We start from the raw sequence: 12882 nt of genomic DNA on the forward strand, positions 1-12882 counted from the left end.
CGGCATTTAACTAGTTAATAGGTGCGGGCAGATCGCGATTCTGCCCGCGCCTATTACGGGCACATGTCAGCTGTTCAAAACAGCTGACATGTCCCGGCTTTGGTGCGGGCTCACCGCGGAGCCCTGCATCAAAGCAGGGGAGCCGGCATCGGACGGTATAGTACGTCCGATGCCGGTAAGGGGTTAATGACCGAGCCAATTTTTACAATTCTGACCACTGTCACTTTATGAGGTTATAACTCTGGAACGCTTCAACGGATCCCGCTGATTCTGAGATTGTTTTTTCGTGACATATTGTACTTCATGATATTGGTAACATTTCTTCGATATTACTTGCGATTATTTATGAAAAAAACGGAAATATGGCGAAAATTTTTAAAATTTTGCAATTTTCAAACTTTGTATTTTTATGCCCTTAAATCAGAGAGATATGTCACGAAAAATAGTTAATAAATAACATTTCCCACATGTCTACTTTACATCAGCACAATTTTGGAAACAACATTTTTTTTTGTTAGGGAGTTATAAGGGTTAAAAGTTGACCACATCTCATTTGAAGTCATTTTGAGGGGTCTATATGATAGAAAATAATGAAGTGTGACACCATTCTAAAAACTGCACCCCTCAAGGTGCTCAAAACCACATTCAAGAAGTTTATTAACCCTTCAGGTGTTTTACAGGAATTTTTGGAATGTTTAAATAAAAATGAACATTTAACTTTTTTTCACACAAAATTTATTTCAGCTCCAATTTGTTTTATTTTACCAAGGGTAACAGGAGAAAATGGACCTCAAAAGTTGTTGTACAATTTGTCCTGAGTACGTTGATACCCCATATGTGGGGATAAACCACTGTTTGGGCGCATGGCAGAGCTCGGAAGGAAAGGAGCGCCATTTGACTTTTCAATGCAAAATTGACTGGAATTGAGATGGGACGCCATGTTGCGTTTGAAGAGCCCCTGATGTGCCTAAACATTGAAACCCCCACAAGTGACACAATTTTGGAAAGTAGACCCCTTAAGGAACTTATCTAGATGTGTGGTGAGCACTTTGACCCACCAAGTGCTTCATAGAAGTTTATAATGCAGAGCCGTAAAAATAAAAAATCATATTTTTTCACAAAAATTATCTTTTTGCCCCCAATTTTTTATTTTCCCAAGAGTAAGAGAAGAAATTAGACCAAAAAAGTTGTTGTGCAATTTGTCCTGAGTACGCTGATACCCCATATGTGGGTGTAAACCATTGTTTGGGCGCATGGCAGAGCTCGGAAGGGAAGGAGCGCCATTTGACTTTTCAATGCAAAATTGACTGGAATTGAGATGGGACGCCATGTTGCGTTTGGAGAGCCCCTGATGTGCCTAAACATTGAAACCACCCACAAGTGACACCATTTTGGAAAGTAGACCCCCTAAGGAACTTATCTAGATGTGTTTTGAGAGCTTTGAGCCCCCAAGTGTTTCACTACAGTTTATAACGCAGAGCCGTGAAAATAAAAATTCTTTTTTTTTTCACAAAAATGATTTTTTTAGTCCCCAGTTTTGTATTTTCACAAGGGTAACAGGATAAATTGGACCCCAAAAGTTGTTGTCCAATTTGTCCTGAGTATGTTGATACCCCATATGTGGGGGGAACCACTGTTTGGGCGCATGGCAGAGCTCGGAAGGGAAGGAGCGCCATTTGGAATACAGACTTAGATGGATTGGTCTGCAGGCGTCACGTTGCATTTGCAGAGCCCCTGATGTACCCAAACAGTACAAACCCCCCACAAGTGACCCCATATTGGAAACTAGACCTCCCAAGGAACTTATCTAGATGTGTTGTGAGAACTTTGAACCCCCAAGTGTTTCACTGCAGTTTACAACGCAGAGCCGTGAAAATAAAAAAAAGTGTAGTTACTCACCGATAACGGTGTTTCTCAGAGCCCATGACAGCACTACCAGAGAGGGGATCCGCCCTTCAGGGACAGGAAACCTACAGGATAAAAGGGCGGTACCTCTCCCCTGCATCAGTTTTGTTTACAGAGCATCGGAGGTCCTCCAGGTTAGTCACAACAACACAAAAAATATGCAATTTAATCATAATGCTTAACAGTGAACACCGTGTCTATATGTAAAAACCACTTCACACAAATAATGTGCTCACCGCACACGTGATGAGGGGGGGAATAAGCAGGTGCTGTCATGGGCTCTGAGAAACACCGTTATCGGTGAGTAACTACACTTTTCTCAGTCGCCCATGACAGCACTACCAGAGAGAATTACAGAGATCATTGCTTAGGGAGGGACCACAGCCTGCAGAACCCTTCTCCCGAAGGTTAGGTCAGACGAAGAGGCTAGGTCTAAGCGGTAGTGTCTGAAGAAGGTTGAAGGTGATGACCAGGTGGCCGCCTTACAGATCTGATCTAATGGTACCTCTGACCTTTCGGCCCAGGAGGTCGCCATAGCCCTTGTAAAATGTGCCTTCAGTCCTTGCGGAATGGCGTTCCCGGAGGATGAGTACGCCAAAGCTATTGCGTCTGTGACCCATCGAGCTATAGTGCCCTTAGAAGCTTTGAGTCCTTTCCTGGGTCCCTGGAAGCAGATAAAAAGAGACCCTTCCTTCCTATACTGCTGGGTGATTTTTATGTATTGGACCAGGCACCTTTTAACGTCTAGTGTATGGAATTTCTCTTCCTTCTTATTTTTAGGGTTTTGACAGAAAGAAGGAAGGATTATTTCTTGGGATCTATGGAATGTTGACGCAACTTTCGGTAGATAGGAAGGGTCTGTTTTTAATATAACTTTATCATCCAGAATTTGTGTAAATGGAGGGTTTACGGACAGGGCTTGGAGGTCACTTATCCTACGGGCCGAAGTCAGGGCTATTAGGAGGGCCGTTTTAAGAGAAAGAATTTTAAGGGGTACCGATTCTATGGGCTCAAACGGGGAGTCTGTTAAGGCTGACAGAACTAAGTTCAGATCCCAGGTTGGTAATCTACTTATAGTTAGCGGTTTAGACCTTGCGGCTGCTCTGATAAACCGTATAACCCAAGGGTTGGCTGCTATGTTCTCACAGTATAAAGCTCCTAGAGCTGCTATCTGTACCTTTAAGGTACTTACCGAAAGGCCTAAGTCTAAGCCCTTCTGTAGAAATTCTAGTATTTCAGATACTGGAACACCATCTTGCAATTTTACCCCAGAGGAGGACAAAAATTTTTTCCATGTTTTGCCGTATATTTTTGTGGTCACAGGTTTTCTACTTTTCATTAGTGTAGACACTAGCTTGTCAGAAAACCCTCTTTCCCTCAATAGTGACCTCTCAAAAGCCACGCTGTCAGATGGAGATTTTCTGATTGAGGGTGGAACACCGGTCCCTGAGACAGGAGGTCCGGAAGATCCGGAAGCACCCAGGGATCGGTGATTGATAACATCCTCAGCCATGAAAACCAGGCTCTCTTGGGCCAGAAGGGGGCTATCAAGATGAGTCTGGATTTGTCCTGCCTGATCTTTCTCAGAACTGCTGGAATGAGAATAGTAGGGGGAAATGCATACGTTAGGGTCTGTGTCCAGGGTATTGTGAATGCATCCACAGCCTGAGGATTCCCCCTGGGATCTAGGGAACAGAAAGTTTCCACTTTCTTGTTGTGCATATTGGCAAAGAGGTCTATTACAGGGATCCCCCATAGATCTGTGATTTTGTTGAATATGCCCTGATTTAGAGACCACTCCCCCTGCTTTAGTAGGGTACGACTCAGAAAGTCCGCTTTTTGGTTTTCCACCCCTTTTATATGTAGGGCTGATAGGGACAGGAAGTTGTTTTGTACCAGGCTGAAAATTTCGAAGGTGGTTTCCATTAATGATTTAGACCTGGTACCCCCCTGGTGGTTTAAGTAAGCTACTACTACTTTGTTGTCCGAGAATACTCGGACATGATGGCCTTGCAGTTGGTCTAGGAAGTACAGTAGTGCGTGATTCACAGCCCTCAACTCTTTTTGATTTGAGGAAGATCTGAGCTCCTGAATTGTCCATATCCCCTGAGTGACTCTGTCGTCTAGGTGAGCCCCCCACCCTCTGGGACTTGCGTCTGTGGTAACTATCTGAGATGCCTCTGTTACCCAGGGAATCCCTTTTGATAAGTTGTTGGGATTCAGCCACCAGCCCAGGGAATGAATAGTGGGTAAACTTAGAGTCATTCGATTTTCTAACCGTCCTCCTAGTATTTTTTGGTTCCTTAAAATATCCCACTGAAGTGTCCTTGTGTGGAGCTGTGCCCACTGAACCGCTGGGAGACAGGCCGAGAGGGACCCCAGTAATGACATTGCCTTCCTTAGAGTCATGGTAGGGTTTGCACGCGCTTGTGACACTAGGTGGATTATGTTTTGTTTTTTCTTGTCTGGTAGGTAACAAACCTGAGAACTTGAGTCCAAGGTGAGACCCAAGAATTCTTGAACCTTGGTTGGTTCCAGTTTTGATTTTTGGAGGTTCACCAGCCAGCCCAATTTTGTTAAGGTGTCTATGACTCTGTCGCATTGTTGACGGCAGAGTTCGGCCGAGTTGCTCACAATCAGAAAATCATCTAGATATGGAATAATCAAGACGTCTTCCTCTCTCAGATGTGCCATCATCTCCGCTATCAACTTTGTGAAGATGCGGGGAGCAATTGATATGCCAAAGGGAAGAGCCCTGTATTGGTATTCCCTGGTCTGTCCTTTTATGACTACTGCCAGTCTGAGGAATTTCTGAGAGGTGTTGTGGATGGGGACGTGATAATATGCGTCGCTGAGATCTAGAACTATCATAAAACAGTTGGGAAACAGATTTTTTATTGTTGATTTTATTGACTCCATTTTGAATCTGTAGTTTTTTACATAGGTATTCAACTTCCGTAAGTTTATTATAGTTCGGAAGGTTCCGTCCGGTTTGGGAACCAGGAACAATGGAGAGTAGAATCCCTTCCCTCTCTCCAGAGGGGGGACTTCTTGGATGACAGCCTTGTTTACTAGTTTTACAATTTCTAGTTCTAGAGCTTCTTGTTGTTGAGATGATCTCAGCGGTGTTACCACATAATTCCGTGGGGGTAGGGATAAAAATTCTATGCGAAGCCCTTCTCCTATTAATTTTAATATCCAAGGGCTGGTCGAAATTTTCTCCCAGGCCGGGAGGAATTGAGTCAATCTCCCTCCCACCCTGGGGAAGACGTCACTTGGGGGGGGGGTTTCTATCTCGAGGGGAGTTACCAAAGAGGAAACCTCTGTCTTTCCTCCTTCCGTCATCCCATCGGTTTTGCTCCCTAGGTGGTCTCCTTCTAAAAAATTTTCTGTTCCGAAAGGGCCGTTTATTATATGTTGGGGCCAGGATGGGAAAACCTTTCTTTTTATCACCTGCTTTTTGCAGGATGTCGTCCAAAGTCTCTCCAAAGAGGAATTTACCTTCACAGGGGATTGAACACAGTTTGTGCTTAGTTTGTAAATCCCCCGGCCAGCTTTTTAACCATAGGGTTCTACGTGCCGCATTTGAGAGAGCTGCTGATTTAGATGTTAATTTGATGGAGTCAGCTGAAGAGTCTGCCAAGAATGCCGCGGCTCCTCTAATCATAGGGATGGAGTCTAAAATTTTATTCCTAGGGACCCCATCTCTAATCTGTTTCTCTAAGTTGTCGACCCAAATCATTAAGGAACGCGACGTACATGCCGCTGCTATAGTTGGCCTTAAGCATCCTCCGGCTGACTCCCAGGCCCCTTTAAGAAAGGTATCTGCTCTTTTGTCAAGAGGGTCTTTCAAGGTTCCCATATCCTCGAATGGTAATGCGAACTTTTTCGAGGCCTTAGCTACCGCAACATCGAGTTTGGGGGCTTTATCCCACGAAACCGAAGCTTCTTCTTCAAAGGGGTATTTCCTTTTAATAGAGGGAACCGATGCATTTTTTCTCTCAGGTTTCTCCCACTCCTTCTTAATTAACGTTTGAATATTTTCATTAAGGGGAAATACCTTACGCTTTTTTTGGGAAAGACCACCAAACATAATGTCCTGTACCGTTTTATCAGGACGAGGATCTAACACCCCCATCGTCGATCTTACAGCCTTTACAAGGCCGTCAACCTCATCTAGGGGGAAGCAATGACGACCCCCACTTTCACTGTCTGAAGAGGAGGGGGATGAATCTTGCGTATCCGAGTTTTTACTCTCGGAGCTAGAAGAGTCGGAATTTCTATCAGGAGCTGATTTTTTTAGTAGATCTCCTGTCGCTTTTAAGGGAGTTAAACACTGTCTCAACCTCAGCTTTAATTACAGAGCGTAACTCAGAGGCGAAGTTCGGGGTCTCCTCACAGAGGACTCGCTCAATACAGGAGTCGCATAATTTCTTCTCCCAGGACTGTGGTAATGCTTTCTCACATAAGGGGCATGTTCTATTTTTCATCTTCTCCGTTCTCTTCCTTGCCTAAGATAAGGGAGAAGGGGAACCCCAATTACAAAAAATGAGCTTTCACGAAGATCACTCACCAATCTGACGCAGCCACAGGTACCGGTTCTGGAGGAGGGGTAGGATCCTGAGGCGTATGATCCATGGCCGGCCGCAGGTTTACCGCACTGGAACTACATGGTGTGGAATGGCTACTGGATCGGGAACTTCGGTTGCTTGCAGAAGTTCTCTTCCCCTGGGCATCCGATTTCTGGCGCTGACGATGGCGCTGCTGCTGCTGCGGTGGCGGCGGCGGCGGTGGCTGGAGCTGCTGATCGCTGTCTTCCATCTTGGAACAGCATGCAGCAAGGGTCTGTCAAGTGCACCTTCTTTTTAAAAGGGTGGTGCTTGGTCCCCTCCCCCTGTGGCTGCACTGTTTGGGGGAAGCGTTTTTTTTTTTTTTTTTTCCTTTTTCTAGCCACTGCGCATGCGCGCGCCAGACGACCCGGAAATGAAGGATTCCGGTTCCGGGGCAGCGCCATCTTGGTGTAGCCATTTACCTCACTGCCCCCGAACCGGAAGTTCCTCCACTACTTCCGGTGCGGCGCCATCTTGGATCCTGGCGTCCTGCGGCAGTGTGCTGGAGCACTCCAACTCCTATCCGGAGTGGCGGCGGCGCTTCCCCCCGCTCACGCTTCCGGACCCCTCGGTCGAAGTCGTGGCGGCCTCGGATACCGGACCAGCCGTGGCAGGGGCCTCCCCGCCGCCAGAACTCGGACTGGCCGGTTCCGGATCTTCGCCAGGTTAGTCTTCCGGTCGTCCATGCCAGGTACCGTCCGAGAAGGTTCCCCATCAGGGACAGGAAACCAAACTGATGCAGGGGAGAGGTACCGCCCTTTTATCCTGTAGGTTTCCTGTCCCTGAAGGGCGGATCCCCTCTCTCTGGTAGTGTTGTCATGGGCGACTGAGAAATCTTATTTTTCCCACAAAAATGATTTTTAGCCCCCCACATTTTTATTTTCCCAAGGATAACAAGAGAACTTGGACCCCAAAAGTTGTTGTCTAATTTGTCCTGAGTACGCTGATACCCCATATGTTGGGGTAAACCCCTGTTTGGGTGCACCGGAGAGCTCGGAAGGGAAGGAGCACTGTTTTACTTTTTCAACGCAGAATTGGCTGGAATTGAGATCGGATGCCATGTCACATTTGGAGAGCCCCTGATGTGCCTGAACAGTGGAAACTCCCCAATTCTACCTGAAACCCTAATCCAACAACACCCCTAACCCTAATCCCAACGGTAACCCTAACCACACCCCTAACCCTGACACACCCCTAATTCTAATCCCAACCCTAATCCCAACCGTAAATATAATCCAAACCCTAACTATAGCCCCAACCCTAACCGTAACTTTAGCCCCAACCCTAACCCTAACTTTAGCCCCAACCCTAACCCTAACTTTAGCCCCAACCCTAACCCCAACCCTAACCCTAGCCCCAACCCTAACCCTAGCCCTAACCCTAGCCCCAACCCTAGCCCCAACCCTAGCCCTAACCCTAGCCCCAACCCTAGCCTTAACCCTAGCCCTAACCCTAGCCCTGATGGGAAAATGGAAATAAATACATTTTTTTAATTTTATTATTTTTCACTAACTAAGGGGGTGATGAAGGGGGGTTTGATTTACTTTTATAGCGTTTTTTATATCAGATTTTTATGATTGGCAGCTGTCACACACTAAAAGACGCTTTTTTATAGCAAAAAAGTTTTTGCATCTCCACATTTTGAGACCTATAATTTTTCCATATTTTGGTCCACAGAGTCATCTGAGGTCTTGTTTTTTGCGGGACGAGTTGACGTTTTTATTGGTAACATTTTTGGACATGTGACAGTTTTTGATCACTTTTTATTCCGATTTTTGTGAGGCAGAATGACCAAAAACCAGCTATTCATGAATTTCTTTTGGGGGAGGCGTTTATACCATTCCGCGTTTGGTAAAATTGATAAAGCAGTTTTATTCATTGGGTCAGTACGATTACAGCGATATCTCATTTATATCTTTTTTTTATGTTTTGGCGCTTTTATACGATAAAACTATTTTATAGAAAAAATAATTATTTTGGCATCGCTTTATTCTCAGGACTATAACATTTTTATTTTTTTGCTTATTATGCTTTGTGGTGGCTCGTTTTTTGCGGGACAAGATGACGTTTTCAGCGGTACCATGGTTATTTACATCCGTCTTTCTGATCGCGTGTTATTCTACTTTTTGTTCGGCAGTATGATAATAAAGCGTTGTTTTTTGGCTCGTTTTTTTTTTTTTTTTCTTCTTACGGTGTTCACTGAAGGGGTTAACTAGTGGGACAGTTTTATAGGTTGGGTCATTATGGACGCGGCGATACTAAATATGTGTACTTTTATTGTTTTGTTTTTTTTTTTTAGATAAAGAAATGTATTTATGGGAATAATATTTTTTTTTTATTATTTATTTAGTAATTTTTTTTTATTTTTTTTTTACACATGTGGAATTTTTTTTTTTAACTTTTTTACTTTGTCCCGGGGGGGACATCACAGATCGCCGATCTTACAGTTTGCACAGCACTCTGTCAGATCACCGATCTCACTCACATCACTGCAGGCTTACCAGCACCTGCAGTCGACCCGGAAGTACTCCCTGCAGGCCCCGGATGCAGCCCCGTGGCCATTTTGGATCCGGGGCCTGCAGGGAGAAGACGCTCGGTACAAGGTGAGCACATCACCTTGTACCGATCGTCTCAGGGAAGCACGCAGGGAGCCCCCTCCCTGCGCGATGCTTCCCTGTACCGCCGGCACACCGCGATCATGTTTGATCGCGGTGTGCCGGGGGTTAATGTGCCAGGAGCGGTCTGTGACCGTCCTGGCACATAGTGCCGGATGTCAGCTGCGATAGTCAGCTGACACCCTGCCGCGATCGGCCGCGCTCCCCCCGTGAGCGCGGCCGATCGCTATGACGTACTATCCCGTCGGTGGGAATTAAGGCCCACCCCACCTCGACGGGATAGTACGTCATATGGGATTAAGGGGTTAATATTTGGTTGCACACTCTTTGGAACAAATAACTGGAATCAATCACTCACAATAACCATCAACAAGCTTCTCACACCTTTCAACTGGAATTTCGGACCACTCTTTTTTTTGCAAACAGCTCGAAGTCTCTCAGCAACTTTACTATGCTCAAATTTAGGTTGACAATGGTGCTAGCATATGAAGGGGGAAAAAAACCTGCTGCAAATATTAAAACAACACCACCTAGTTGTCCAAATCTTGATAGAAATTAAAAAAATACCATATATCTGCGCTAAGCGTATACCCCTATGAATGGATAAAACGTACCCGCAATAGCTCACAAAATTAGGAACATAAAAGTGCGATGGATGACAAAATATCAATTGTTAGTTGGGTTAACTTGTGTAGCAAAGGTGGGAATGTAGCTCAAGGTTCGGTCTTTTAGTGGTCCTGGGTCCAGGGGCAGAGAAAGAGTTTCTCAAGAATGTTTGCCAATTGCACGAGCGAGGAGCACTTGCGGCAGAAGACAGCAGAAGACGGCAACGCGCGGTGAGCTGGCGATGTACAAGCAGGACCTTGCGTGATGTCACAGATCACGTGACCCAGCACTTGATGGTGTACAGAGCTGTGTGTGGACCAATTACCTACGCATTTTGGAAAGTGCGGATTCCATCATCAGGGATGGTCCATAGATTAAGGGAGCTGTCATTTATCTTCAGGATGTGTCATGTGACATTGTGTTCAATCGGTAAGCACAAAGAGTTCTACTTCACTGTTAAGGCCTTTAGGAATCAGGGTGTCTAGTTCAAATATCCATTTATTCTCCATGCGGGACATTTGTTTGATGTAATTTCCTTTTCACCAATCCTTTTGGACAATCTGTAGGCAAGTGACCATGGTGCCTTTTGTTGAACCCCCATGGTGTAATGCATAGTGTTTTGATAACTGATGGCCCATGAACATTTTTCTGATGTTTTGCAGGTGTTCATTGATTCTTACATTCAGTGGGCGTTTAGTACGCCCCACATAAAGCTTACCACAGGGACACACTAGTCTGGATGTGCCAGTCAGTTTTTTGTCTTTTGTATGTTAGCTTACTGACCGAGCACTCCGCCCTCAACCAGGTGGTGATTTTAATTGCAGTAGGTCCCTAGCTTACCCATAAATACAGGAATTGCTGACAGAGGTGTCCACATTCACCCAGGAATTCAGTCATCAGCCTTAGAGAGGTATTCACACAGGCCAGGGACCCATCAGACTGAGACCACCTTGACGTTGGATGATGGGCACATAATATTTGGCCAAATTTTATGCTAAGTGTCTCATATTTTTTCCTAATTCTCTAACGACATTTTGATATTCCAAATTGACATGTTTTAGCATGATAGAGTGCAACCTTTTTTGTATACTGTATATGGAGGCAGCTCCTCCTGGTATGCACCTATTCACACTATAGTAGATACTACTATATATATTCCTGGCGCACTGACGTCGGACATGCGCCATGACGAGTGGCATTCTCTCTCTCTGTGGAGGGGTATTGGACCTGCTGTAATTAAAACACTCTAGGTGGCGACTCTAGGTTCAGCACCTGTTCACACTTAGTCTATGTTTGGATGTGCCGGTCAGGTTTTTGAAATGTATTCTTTAGCCTTCTGATCGTGCACTCCGCCTCCTAGCCTCAGGTGTTTTAATTACAGCAGGTCCAATACCCCTCCACAGAGAGAGAGAATTTTAGTCTAGGAAGAGGTTTCACATGTACCCATTCAGATGGAGACGTTTATTCTCAGCGAGGTAAGGCAAGTGTAGGACCTGGTATAAGAGAGATGCCGTAAAGGGGCTACCAGGTACACATAAAATTGGCCATTTTTATGTGCTAAACGCTCTCATTTTTCATATTTCTAGTGCAGTAATGCAGTTCAAATTTCGTGTTTCAAGTTTGCAGGTTTTAGCGCTGCAGTGTGCTGCCTTATTTACTTAACTATATACGAGTTGGCGACTCTAGGTTCAGCACCTGTTCACACTTAGTCTATGTTTCGATGTGCCGGTCAGGTTTTTGAAATGTATTCGACAACCAAACTAAATCCCCAACACGAAGTCGGGGACCCACCCAGCGCCGGCGGTTAGCGAAACGTTGAGCCTTCTCCTGGGACAATGTCAAATTGTCCACCACATGAGTCCAAATCTGCTGCAACCTATTCACCACAGTATCTACACCAGGACAGTCCGAAGACTCAACCTGCCCTGAAGAGAAACGAGGATGGAAACCAGAATTGCAGAAAAACGGCGAAACCAAAGTAGCCGAGCTGGCCCGATTATTAAGGGCAAACTCAGCCAACGGTTTAGCAACACTAGAAAAATTAGCGATGAAGCGACGATAAAAATTAGCAAAGCCCAGGAACTTTTGCAGGCTCTTCACAGATGTCGGCTGAGTCCAATCATGAATGGCCTGGACTTTAACAGGGTCCATCTCGACAGTAGAAGGGGAAAAAATGAACCCCAAAAATGAAACCTTCTGAACTCCAAAGAGACACTTTGACCCCTTCACAAACAAGGAATTAGCACGAAGGACCTGGAACACCATTCTGACCTGCTTCACATGAGACTCCCAATCATCCGAAAAGACCAAAATATCATCCAAATACACAATCAGGAATTTATCCAGGTACTCTCGGAAGATGTCATGCATAAAGGACTGAAATACTGATGGAGCATTGGAAAGCCCGAATGGCATCACCAGGTACTCAAAATGGCCCTCGGGCGTATTAAATGCTGTTTTCCATTCATCGCCCCGTTTAATACGCACAAGATTATACGCCCCTCGAAGGTCTATCTTGGTAAACCAACTAGCCCCTTTAATACGAGCAAACAAGTCGGACAGCAACGGCAAAGGATACTGAAATTTGACAGTAATTTTATTAAGAAGGCGGTAATCAATACAAGGTCTCAAAGAACCATCCTTCTTGGCCACAAAAAAGAACCCTGCTCCCAACGGTGATGACGATGGGCGAATATGGCCTTTCTCCAAGGATTCCTTTATATAACTCCGCATAGCGGCGTGTTCTGGCATAGATAAAGTGAACAATCGGCCCTTAGGAAACTTACTACCAGGAATCAAATTAATTGCACAATCGCAATCCCTATGTTGTGAATTCTGTGGCTGAATTCACTCCTGTGGTCACAAGTGGTACTGCAGCTTCTGAGCTTCCTCCCTCAGGTGTTCTGGTGAGCTCGTTGGCTGCTTTGTTATTTAACTCCGCTTGATTCTGTCTTCCTTGCTCCTTGTCAATGTTCCAGTGTTGGATCTAAGCTTCTGGATCTTTCCTGTGGCCTGCTGCTCTGCTTAGATAAGTGCTTCTTTGCTTTTGTTGCTACTTTTTCTGTCCAGCTTGTCTATTCGTTTTGCTGGAAGCTCTGAGACGCAAAGGGTGTACCGCCATGCCGTTAGTTCGGCACAGTGGGTCT

The sequence above is a fragment of the Ranitomeya imitator genome, chromosome 1 (genome assembly GCF_032444005.1).
Source record: "Ranitomeya imitator isolate aRanImi1 chromosome 1, aRanImi1.pri, whole genome shotgun sequence".
Classification (NCBI taxonomy): Eukaryota; Metazoa; Chordata; class Amphibia; order Anura; family Dendrobatidae; genus Ranitomeya; species Ranitomeya imitator.